A 12433-nucleotide genomic window follows, 5' to 3' on the forward strand; every position below is an offset into this window, starting at 1 on the left:
AGGCCTGAGCTTACTGATTCTGTGTTGCTATCTGTCCTGACGTAGGAACCGGCGCCTCGCGGTTGTTACGGCTCAGCCCTGCCGGAGGGCCTGAGCCCCTCGCCCATCAGGTGGACAAGTACTGCAAGGACCTGCGGGCTAACTTCCCGGGCCAACCAGAGCAGAGTGGGCCGGCATGGCTCCCCTCCTCCCCAGAGAGAGTCAAGCCCTGGCACCCCCACGTTTACACCCACATTTCTGCAGCTTACTTATCAGAATGTCATGTAGGAATGTATCAGAAAACTTGCTGAGGTCCAGGTATATTATGTCCATTGCATTCCCCTTATCCACCAAGCTAGTTACCCTGTCCAAGAAAGAAATTACAATGGTTTTGCGTGGTTTGTTCTTAACAAATCCATGTTAGCTACTAGTGATTACCCCTTCATCCTCCAGATATTCGCAAAGTGAATGTTTTAGACATTATTGTAATGGAGTTCACACTCTTCTGTCAAGCGCCCCCTGGCCAAGTGTGCATGCCTGCACTCTCTCTCTCTCTTTCTTACTGCTCTGGGACAGAGCAGTGTTCCAGAGCTCCCTCCTCATACAATGTCATTGCCCTCTTGGGGCTTCCTTGCCACAACTCTCTAGCTGGACCATTATGCTTCAGTTTTTTCCTCTGGGGTGCCTCAATGTCCAGGCTGTGATGTTTCATTCCATATGTTTTATGGAAACATGTGTATGAATGTGACTATGGAGGAGGAGGGATAGTTCAGTGGCTTGAGCATTGGCCTGTTAAACACAGGGTTATGAGCTCCATCCTTGAGGGGGGCACTTAGGGATCTGAGGCAAAATCAGTACTTGGTTCTTGAAGGCAGGGGGCTGGACTCAATGACTTTCAAGGTCCCTTCTAGTTCTAGGAAATGGGTATACCTCCTATTATTATAACTGGAATACATTTTATGCTAAATATGCCATATAACATATCTTTGCAAAAGTTATGATCTGCTGAATATATTCATTCTATTTGTATGCATGTATCACTTTTATATCTGAAGTTATGAGCGTTGACTCTATGCTTGTGTCTGAAGTGTTTGCTGTGGGAAGTACATAAGGAAGGTTTGGCCAATGTAGTGTGAAGGGGTTATTCAAGTAATTGGAAGTACTTAATTAACAATGGACTTTGGGAGATATCAATCCACATCTGCTTAGCTAACATGTAAACAAAGGCATCGGCCTGCAAAAAGCTGAATCATTCATGGGCATGTGACTGACCCATGTGGCTACAAACTCCATCTTGCTGTGGTGATTTTAGCAGAGAAGAACAAAGGGGTTTCCACCCACAAGAGAGAAGACATAAAAGGCCCTCCATTTTGTCTTCAGCTGGCTCAAGAGGCTGCCAGCCAGAACACCCCTGTTTATCACCTGAGCTGTAAGCTGGAACTAACAAGGAGGGGAAAGGATTGGGCCCAGGCTAGGAAAGAATTCAATCTCTGAAATGTGCTTATTCGAACATCTTTGAGGGTGAGACATTACCCGTGACCAGACGCTTAATGTATTAGGCTTAGGCCTGGTCTATACTACACTACATCAGGTCGAATTTAGCAGCGTTAAATAAAATTAACCCTGCACCTGTCCATGCAATGAAGCCATTTACTTCAACATAAAGGCCTCTTAACATTGATTTCTGTACTCCTTCCTGACGAGGGGAGTAGCTCTAAAATTGACGTTGCCAGTTCAAATTAGAGTTAGTATGGAAGCAATTCAATGGTATTGACCTCCGGGAGTTATCCCACAGTGCACCATTGTGACCGCTCTGGACAGCAATCGGATCTCGGATGCACTGGCCAGGTAAACAGGAAGAGGCCTGAGAACTTTTGAATTTCATTTCCTGTTTGCCCAGCATGTAGAGCACAGGTGACCACGCAGAGCTCATCAGCACAGGTAACTATGCAGTCTGAGAGTTGAAAAAGAGCTCCACCATGGACCTTATGGGAGGTACTGGATCTGATCGCTGTATGGGGAGACGATTCTGTGGTAGAAAGCTGTGTTCCAAAAGACGGAATGCCAAAAATTTGAAAAAATCTCCAAGGGCATGATGGAGAGAGGCCACAATAGGGACTCAATACAGTGCTGCGTGAACGTTAAGGAGCTCAGACAAGCCTACCAGAAAATCTAAGAAGTAAACGAAAGGTCCAGGTCGGGCCGCAGACATGCCACTTCTACGCTGAGCTGCATGCAGTTCTAGGGGGTCCGCCACCACTACCTCACCCCTGACCGTGTATTCCGATAAGGGGGTAATCTCAGCCATGCCTGAGGATTTTGTGGACAGGGAATATGAAGAAGAGGAGGACGACGAGCTTGCGGAGAGCACACAGCACACCGTTCTCCCCAATGGCCAGGATCTTTTTCTCAGCCTGACTGAAGTACCCTCCCAACCCTCCTAATATGGTATCCTAGAAAATGAAGCCACGGAAGGGACCTCTGGTGAGTGTACCTTTGTAAATATAAAACATGGTTTAAAAGCAAACATTTTTTAATTATTAATTTTCCCTGAGGACTTGGGATGCATTCGCGGCCAGTACAGCTACTAGAAAAGTCTGTTAACGTGTCTGGGGATGGAGCAGAAATCCTCCAGGGACACCTCCATGAAGCTCTCCTGGAGGCACTCCAAAAGCCTTTGCAGAAGCTTTCTGGGCAGGCCAGCCTTGTTCCATCCTCCATGGTAGGACACTTGACCATGCTATACTAGTAGCAAGTAATCTGGTATCATTGCATGACAAAGCCTGGCAGCATATGGCCCAGTGTTTGCTGGCATTCAAGCAACATCTGTTCTTTATCTCGCTGTGTTATCCTCAGAAGAGTGATATCGTTCATGGTAACCTGGTCGAAATATGGGAATTTAAATAAGGAGACATTCAGAGGTGGCCGTTCCTACTGGGCTGTTTGCCTATGCCTGAAAAGAAATCCTTCCATTCAGTTAGCCAAGCGGTGGGGCTGGGGGGAGCCCATTGGCACTGAGCTGTTCATGTTTGGCTAGCAGGGATCTTCCCTGATACCAGCCATGCAGTGGGGGGAGGGTGTAGCGAGGCGGTGTGGCTGCCCTCCTTCCCAGGGAGGGTTGAGCCCCATCAATCACCCCCCAGGGCGGAACCGCTGGGAGGAAGTCCTGCCCCCAAAGGGTCAGACGGAGACCCGAAAGGATAAAAGCCGGGCCCCAGCCCTCAGTCAGGGCTCAGCTGCCGGCGGGAGCGGATGTGCCCACTGACCCTCGTCACCGGGAAGCCGCTGAGACCCGAGGCCGGTACCTCGCTACCGGAGCTCGCAGTTGCTACGACAAGGAGCTGCCAGAGCTGCCCAACAGTCGCTACGGCGAGGAGCTGTCAGAACTACCCTGTCCCTACTATGGCCCCGAGGACCTGGCCCGCCGTCCCGGAGGTATTCCCGAACCTACCGCCCTGCCCTGACTGGGAGGAACCCATGGTGCTGGACACCCCAGCAGACCAGGTAGGAACCAGTGGGGAGGCTGGAAGTAGCCCGGGGGCAGCTGACTACCGTCAGGCTGCAGAAGGCCCTGCGCCTATGTCCGTGTGTTTGGTCAGGACCCCCCCCTCGCCGACCGCCACTGGCGGTGTCAGCCGCTACTAGGGCCCCGGGCTGGAACGCAGAGTAGTGAGTGGGCCTGCGTTCCCCCTGCCACCCGTAATCGGGTGGCAGACTCCCCCCCCCATTGACTTTGCCACTGCTCTGCCCTGCCCCAAAGGGCCAGAGCCGAGAAACTACTGCTGTGTTTGTTGGTGCCCCTCCCCCGACCCAAGGGCTGGGCCCCTGTTATTTAACTGTGTCGCTGTTCAGTCCCACACACAGGGCCCGAACCACCGGAGCAGACTGCGGTCCCGAGGGCAGAGGCCCTCGGACGACTAGACGAGGCCGGTGTGGCTCCCCTCCTCCCCAGGGAGGGTTGAGCCCCAGCACCCCCTCGTCCACAGAGGGGTAAAGCGATCATCCCAGAGAATTGGAGGGGGGGGATGGGGGGGTTAGTTTGGTTTCTGCTTCTGCTGCTGCACATTAACATGAAAACCGCAGCACTCAATGGGCTTTGCTTGGTATGGGAAAGGAAGGTGCTGCTTTTATGAAGGTTGCAGAAACCAAAAGACAATGGCTTACCATGGCTGCATGCAAGTCAAATTCTGTTGCCCGGTGTCATAAACAGATAGCTAAGGGTTAATGTCTCTTTCACCTGAAGCACCTGACCAGAGGACCAATCAGGAAACAGGATTTTTTTTTCAACTCTGGGTGGAGGGAAGTTTGTGGCTGAGTCTTTGTCTGCCTACCTGCTTTTCTCTCAGCTATGAGGAGTGATTTCTATTTCCTGCTCTCTAATCTTCTGTTTCCAAGTTGTGAGTACAGAGATCATGTATTTACATGTCTATAGTTGCTGGAGTGCTTTAATTTGTATTCTTTTTGAATAAGGCTGTTTATTCAATATTCTTTTAAGCAATTGACCCTGTATTTGTCACCTTAATACAGAGAGACCATTTGTATGTATTTTCTTTCTTTTTATATAAAGCTTTCTTTTAAGACCTGTTGGAGTTTTCTTTACTGGGAAATTTCAGGGAAATTGAGTCTGTACTCACCAGGGAATTGGTGGGAGGAAGAGGTCAGAGGGAGATCTGTGTGTGTTAGATTTATTCGCCTGATTTTGCATTCCCTCTGGGTGAGGGGGGAAAGAGAGATTAACTCTCGGTAATTCTGTTCTCCAGGACTGGAAAATGGGGAGGGGGGAGTCCCTCTGTTTAGATTCACAGAGCTTGTGTCTGTGTATCTCTCCAGGAGCACCTGGAGGGGGGAAGGGAAAAAGGATTATTTCCCTTTGTTGTGAGACTCAAGGGATTTGGGTCTTGGGGTCCCCAGGGAAGGTTTTTCAGGGGGACCAGAGTGCCCCAAAACACTCTAATTTTTTGGGTGGTGGCAGCAAGTACCAGGTCCAAGCTGGTAACTAAGCTTGGAGGTTTTCATGCTAACCCCCATATTTTGGACGCTAAGGTCCAAATCTGGAACTAAGTTATGACAACAATGGCTTACCATGGCTGCATGCAAGTCGAATTCTGTTGCCCGGACCTGTGTCTGTGATCTCTAACACCAAAGCTGCAGGCACTCAATATTAAGATGCAAAATGTGACTTTGTACCGAAATCACATGTGCTATGTAATGTGAATAGTGTTGTTCACTGTGAAAGACTATAAGCATTGTTCTGTAAAATGTATCTTTTTAAATACTTCTCTCCCTTTTTTCCCTCTCATAGCTGTAAATTTTTCAAGCATCCCTCCTCCGTCCCAAAGGATATCTCAGATAAGGCAGCAAAAAAAATGCACGTGAGACAACATGTTCTCTGAGACCATGCAGTCAACCCGCAATAAAAGAGCTCATTTCAATGAGTGGAAGGACACAGTGTCAAAGTACAGGAAAGCTGCCAGTGAACGTGAGGCCAGGAGGGATGCACATGAGGCCAGGAGGGACAAACGTGAGGCCAGGAGGGATGAACGTGAGGAGAGGTGGCAGCAGGAAGATCAGAGGAGGCATGATGCAATGCTGGGGCTGCTGCATGATCAAACTGATGTGCTCCGGCATCTGGTGGAGCTTCAGGAATGGCAGCAGGATCACAGTGTCACTGCTGCCCCTGTATAACTGCTCTCCCACCTCCCCAAGTTCCATAGTCTCCTCACCCAGGTGCCCAAGAACGCGGTGGGGGGATGCTCCATGCACCCACCCACTCCAGCCTAGTGGACAGCCCAAGCAAAAGGGCTGTCATTATTTTGAACTTTTGAAGAGGTCTTTTCCTTCCCTCCTCCCCTCCTCCTAACCCCCCACCCCCTGGGCTACCTTGTCAGTTCTCTCCCTGTGTTTAAAATCAATTAATAAAGAATACATGATTTTTAAACAATAGTGACTTTATTTCCTTAGAAAGCAAGCTGTGATCAAAGGCGGGAGGGTGGGTCGCTTACGGTGAATGAGTCAATCAAAGGGGCGGGTTTTCATCAAGAAGAAACAAACAGAACTTTCACACCGTAGCCTGGCCAGTCATGAAACTGGTTTTCAAAGCTTTTCTGATGTGCAGCGCTTCCTGGTGTGCTCTTCTAATCGCCCTGGTGTCTGGCTGCACGTCATCATTGGCCAGGTGATTTGCCTCAGCCTCCCACCCCGCCATAAATGTCTCCTCCTTACTCTCACAGAGATTGTGGAGCACACAGCAAGCAGCAATAACAATGGGGATATTGGTTTGGCTGAGGTCTGAGTGAGTCAGTAATGTGCGCCAGCGTGCCTTTAAACGGCCAAATGCACATTCTACCATCATCCTGCACTTGCTCAGCCTGTAGGTGAACAGGGAAGTAATTCCCTTGCTGCAGCCGTTTAAACAGAGTAGTGTTCCTGAAGACGCAAGTGTCATGAACCCTTCCTGGCCATCCCACATTGATGTTGGTGAAATGTCCCTTGTGATCCACCAGTGCTTGCAGCACCATTGAAAAGTACCCCTTGCGGTTTACGTACTGGGTGCCCTGGTGCTCCGGTGCCAAGATAGGGATATGGGTTCTATCTATTGCCCCACCACAGTTAGGGAATCCCATTACAGCAAAGCCATCCACTATGACCTGCACATTTCCCAGAGCCACTATCTTTGGTAGCAGCAGCTCAGTGATTGCTTTGGCTACTTGCATCACAGCAGCCCCCACAGTGGATTTGCCCACTCCAAATTGATTCCTGACTGACTGGTAGGTGTCTGGCATTGCAAGCTTCCAAAGGGCTATCGCCACTTACTCCTCAACTGTGAGGGCTGCTCTCATCTTGGTATTCTGGCGCTTCAGGGCAGGTGAAAGCAAGTCGCAAAGTTCCATGAAAGTGCCCTTACACATGCGAAAGTATTGCAGTCACTGGGAATTGTCCCACATCTGCAACACTATGCAGTCCCACCAGTCTGTGTTTGTTTCCTGGGCCCAGAATTGGCATTCCACGGCTAGAACCTGCCCTGTTAACAGCATGATCTCCAAAGCACTGGGGCCCACAGTTTGAGAGAATTCTGTGTCCATGTCCTAATCCCCCTCGTTATTGCGCTGCAATAGCCGCCTCCTCCTCGCCTGTTTTTTCAGGTCCCGGTTCAGCATAAACTGCACAATAATGCGCGAGGTGTTTACAATGTTCATGACAGCTGTCTTGAGCTGAACAGGCTCCATGTTTGCCATGGTATGGCATCTGCACAGTTCACCCAGGAAAAAAGGTGTGAAATGGTTGTCTGCTGTTGCTTTCATGGAGGGAGGAAGGGAGAGGGGGGCCTGATGACATGTACCCCAAACCACTCGCAACAATGTTTTTTGCCCCATCAGGCATTGGGATCTCAACCCATAATTCCAATGGGCGGGGTAGACTGCGGGTACTATGGGATAGCTACCCACAGTGCAACACTCCGGAAGTCGATGCTAGCCTCTGTACATGGACGCACACCACCGAATTAATGTGCTTAATGTGGTCGCATGCACTCAACTTTATACAATCTGTTGCCAAAAATAGATTTCTGTAAAATCGGAGTAATCCCGTAGTGTAGACATACCCTTAGACTTGCATTTTACTTTATTTTGGTTTTGTGACCTTCTTTGATCTGTCTGTTAATACTTGAAACCACTTAAATCCTACTTTTAATACTTAATAAAATCACTTTTGTTTATTAATAAACCCAGAGTAAGTGATTAATTCCTGAGGGAGCAAACAGCTGTGCATCTCTTTATAAGTGTTGTAGAGGGTGGATAATTTATTAATTTACCCTGTATAAAGCTTTATACAGAGTAAAACAGATTTATTCAGGGTTTGGATCCCATTGAGAGCTGGGTATTTGAGTGCTAGGCTATTTTCAGTGAAGCCTGCAGCTTTGGGGGAGTGGCCCAGACCCTGAGTCTGTGTTGGGCAGGCTAGTGTGTCTGGCTCAACAAGACAGGGCTCTGGGGGGCCCAAGCTGACAGGTAAAACTGGCTCAGAGGTAATTCCAGCACACTGAGTGACAGTCCCAAGGGAATCTCTGTGACCAAACCTCTCACACAGGCCTCTTCCCCTCAGTGGCTAATGGAGGGGACAGGACCCAGGCCTACCCACTACTCTGAGTCCCAGCCCAGGGACCCTGTAGATAGCAGCTGTCTGCTGTGTCCATTCATTCAAGTCCCACTGCTATTCTAATTCCCTGGGCCACTTCCCCATGCCACTGCACCATCTTTGCCCTTACCTCAGGGCTTTGTCCCAATAAAGTCACAGCACAAATTTAGGGCTTCTTCTAATTTTCTCTGGCTCTTGGCAGTGACATCCTGTCCGGAGCTCCGAAGCTCTGCCAGCCAGCCAGCCACACCAACCATGCTCCTACAGCTCCAGTGAAGAACTGACTGGTTCTGACCCAGCAGCTCTCTTTATACTAGCCTGCTGGGCCCTGATTGGCTGCTTCACATGCAGCCACTTCAGAGAGCTTGGAGGACTTTTCTACTGCTCGTTCCTGGGGTGAGGTGGGGTGTGGCAGGGCCTCAAAGCCTCCAGCAGGGGGCCTCGGGGCTAAGTCCACCCCATCACACTCACTCAAGTAGCTTCCCAGCTATCGAAGTCAGGCTGACTGGTCTATAGTTCCCAGCTCCTCCTTTCCCGCCTCAGCAGGGAGGAGCCGCTTTCCAGAGGCACTGGAGAGCCAGAGCATTGGCTTGTGGGGGCGGTGAGCCTCAGCCATGGAGGAGCCGGCCCAGCGCCGGGGGGCAGCAGCCCTGCAAGGCAGCGGCGCCACTAGCAGAAAGCAGGCATACCCCCCACCGCTCCTGCCCAGGCTGTGGCCTGGCATCCCCCCGGGGGCTCCTGCAGGCTGCAGCAGATGCATGCGGGCACCAGCTCCCATGCACCCCCCAGCTCCCCACTCACTGTGCTCAGGCTCTGCGGCTCCCAGGCATGTGAACTGCCACCTGGATGCAGGGCACTGAGCCTGCTCTGGGAAGGGCAGCGGCAATGGCAGCTTACACTCCCGGGAGTTGCAGAGCCCGAGCACAGTGGGGGGGGGGGGGAAATGGGAGGCACACAGGGGCCTCTGCCCACATGCATGTGCTGCAGGAGCACCCAGGAGGAGTGGTGCTGGGCTGCAGCCTGGGCAGGAGGGGTGGGGGCGCGGCTACTCCCCACTAGCAGTGCTGCCATCTTTGCAGGGCAGCTGCCCCCTGCGCTCTGCCGGCTCCTCCATGGCTGTGGCTCACTGTCCCCACAATCGGGTCACTCTGGCTCTTCAGTGCCTCCAGAAGACAGCTCCTCTCTGCCAAGCTGCTGCAGCAGCCCAGGCCCGGCAAAGCATGTGAGTGGACTCGGGGCAGGGGCCGCCTGTGTGTGGTGGGGAGGGCTCACGGGGAGGCTATGCAGCCTCCAGGGGAGTTCAGGTGGCAGAGAGGGGGGAAATCTGGTCTGGGGAGCAGCCCCTGGTGGCTCACATGCTCAGGAGTCGCAGAGCCCGAGCGTGGCGAGGGAGGAGCCGGGGGGCGCATGGAGGCCAGCACCCACATACATCTGCTACAGCCTGCAGGAGCCCCAGGTGGGGGGGTGCAGCCTGGGCAGGAGGGGGTGGAGAGGACAGCTGCTCCCCACTAGTGGTGCAGCTGCTTTTGCAGGGCTGCTGCCCCCCTGCGCCGCACCGGCTCCTCCATGGCTGGGGCTCGCCACCCTCGCAAACCAGCGCTCTGGCTTTCTGGTGCCTCCAGAAGGTGGCTCCTCCCTGCTGAGCCAGGGCACCGCTTTTTGGTGCCCCCAACCGCTTGGTACCCTAGGCGACCGCCTTCTTCACCTAGTGGTTGCACCAGCCCTGTGTCTTCCCCTTCGGCTGTACCTTTTTATTTTCCACTCCAGGCCCTCTGCATTAGGACTTAATCATGACTCCTCTGATTTCAATAATGTCTCAGGTCTCTCGTCTACTGTTTCATATTATTTAATGATGTACATCGTCTAAGCTTACAGCTTGCATAAAAGTGTTTTATAAAAACAAAACAAAAATTATTCTGTTGGGGCTTAGACAAAGTAATGATCAACAAAATTGTCATTGTTGCTTTGCAGGCCCTGCTACAAAGTATCTTTAAGTTTGTTTTTTGTTAATATTTCTGATAGGCCCTAGGATGAGAGAGATAATACCTCATAAAGTGGGAAAGTGCTTCCGAATGACAAATGCTTGCCCACGCCTAAAGCATAACAACTAACACAGAATGTCTGCCTGCAAAACTGTTTCACTAAAATAGTTATCAACATTCCCCCTAAAACTCAGGACAGCTTTCTTACCCCCATGGCCTGATCTCTGACTGTGGCTTTTTAAAAAATGGGTTTGTCTTCGGTTTAGATTTAAAAAAACATTAGAAAAGAAGAAAGTGGGCTGGGGGAGGTAGGAAGGTGTGTGTGGAGGGGTGCAGACTCCTTATCCCTGGCAAAAAACAAACAAAAAAAGCAAACTTTTTTACATATATTATTTTTTTCTTGTTTTTTTTGTATAAATCCAAATGTTAAAAAAACAGGCTTTTTTAAATTAAAGCACATCTGTAAACTCCCCTCAATTGCCAGTTTTCATATTCTTGCCCAGTTCCTGTTCTGGTACATTAAAAACACTATTTTTAAAAGAACAGGCTAGTATCTTAAGCCTTTTTAGTTCACTAAACTTCTACAAAATATCCCTAAGAGTGTTTTGTTACAGCTCAGTCAATACGGCTTCTTCATGTTAAACTTTTAAACAAACAAACATAATGCTTCAAATAGGCCTCACTGCATAAGTCAAATTTTGTGTAAGTTGGGAATGCATCTCCAACAATTATGAAAAAAAATGTATGGAACTTACAGAACTTTGTCCTTAAGTCTGGATTTCCATAAATTGGGTTTGTGTAACCCGGGGAGCCTCTGTAAAAGACAATATAATTTTCAGTTGTATTTATTGCAAAGCAGGAGAAGAAGCAGACTTCTTATCTCTGATCCACTTACTCATAGATGCTGTTTTTGCTAACAGAGGCTTTGCTGTAAAAGCATACTGCTTCAAATTTGTCCTTATTAAAAAATAACCGTTAGTCTAAATCATAGGGAAAACTTTTTTATCATTATAAATGACTTTTATAAACATGTTCTCTATGTTTTTAACCCTGGGATGTTTCTGCCTTCTATTTTTTTATTGAAAGACCTATGTAAAAGTGCTAAATAAAGAAATGTGTCTTCAGATAGGCTTGTCTTTTAAAGTGTTTATTCCTTTAAAAGACTTAATATAACTTTCACTCGTATTGTTAAAAAGTGAGTGAAAAAACAAACTTCTCTCTAATCCACTGGTTTACAGAATAAGGGGAATATAAACTGTCTGTTACTAAGGCCTTATATTTCATATAGGTTTGTCTTTTAGAGCATTTATTTATTTACAAAACTTAGTATAAATGTCACCTGTATTTGTTAAAAAGTGGGGGAAGAAGCAGCCTTCTTATCTTTGATCCACTGACTCAGGGCTCCCCAGAGGAGGGACGGGGGGGCAATTTGCCCCAGGCTCCGCAGGGACCCCCAAGAGAACGGCTGAAGCTCCCACCCCAGCCCCTTACCCCCACCTCCGCCCCTCTCCCGGAGCCTCAGCGCACCCAGCAGTGTCCTCGGACAGCGCTGCAGTGTGGCTCCGGCGGGGCCCCTGAGCTGAGCCCTGCCCCGCTCAGAGTCGCGTGGTCGCGGGGCGGGGCTGCGAGCTCCAGGCTGACTGGAGGGAGCTGAGCTCAGCCTGAGCTCGCAGCCCCGCCCCCTGATCACGTGACTCTGAGTGGGGCAGGGCTCAGGGGTCCCCCAGGAGACATGCTGCCGCTATTCAGCGACGTGCTGAGGCTGCGGGTGAGGGGGGAGCCAAGGGTAAGAGGCTGAGGCCGGGGGGGTTGGCCAAGGGGCAGGGAGTCCTGGGGACAGTCAAAGCACAGAGAGGGGGCAGAGGCTGGGGGGGCAGTTGGATTGTAGGTGTTTGAGGGGGGGGTCTTTCAGGACTCAGCGGGGGGTGGATAGGGGTTGGGGCAATCAGGGTGTTGCAGGCACAGAGGGTGCCCGAGGCAAGCAACAGTGGTTCGTGCCCCGAGTGCTTAGCGCCAATGAACACACCAGGGTGGAGAAACATGCAAAGTTTATTTGAGATCTCAAAGCGGTGCTGGGAGACTTAGCATGCCTCAGATCCAGCACACCTACACAAGCGGCTTTTCCCTTTTTATAAGTTTTTTTTTCCTCTTTCTTCTTTCTTCCCCCCGCCCCTCTTTCCTCCCCCGTAGCAGTTACGTAAGCGCAGGTGCATTAAGTAATCTTGGCCGCGACAGCTCGTTAGTAAGTTTTCCTTCTGCAAGTTATCTTGTCCTTCTGCTAAAGATGCACAGGCCTCATTATTTCTGCTTTAGACCAGTTAGAACTGTTGCAACTGATA

At 50.2% G+C, this 12433-nt stretch overlaps 1 long non-coding RNA gene across 1 annotated transcript; it reads left to right on the forward strand.

Annotated features, from left to right (window-relative positions):
* The first annotated feature begins 5215 nt into the window (after positions 1–5215).
* LOC115652955 lies at positions 5216–11578 on the forward strand. Its single transcript, XR_004000791.1, has 3 exons — positions 5216–5706; positions 6412–6417; positions 11566–11578. It is a non-coding gene; the product is annotated as an uncharacterized LOC115652955 (long non-coding RNA).
* The last annotated feature ends 855 nt before the right edge of the window (positions 11579–12433 follow it).

This window comes from Gopherus evgoodei, chromosome 5, assembly GCF_007399415.2.
Source record: "Gopherus evgoodei ecotype Sinaloan lineage chromosome 5, rGopEvg1_v1.p, whole genome shotgun sequence".
In the NCBI taxonomy this organism is placed as follows: domain Eukaryota; kingdom Metazoa; phylum Chordata; order Testudines; family Testudinidae; genus Gopherus; species Gopherus evgoodei.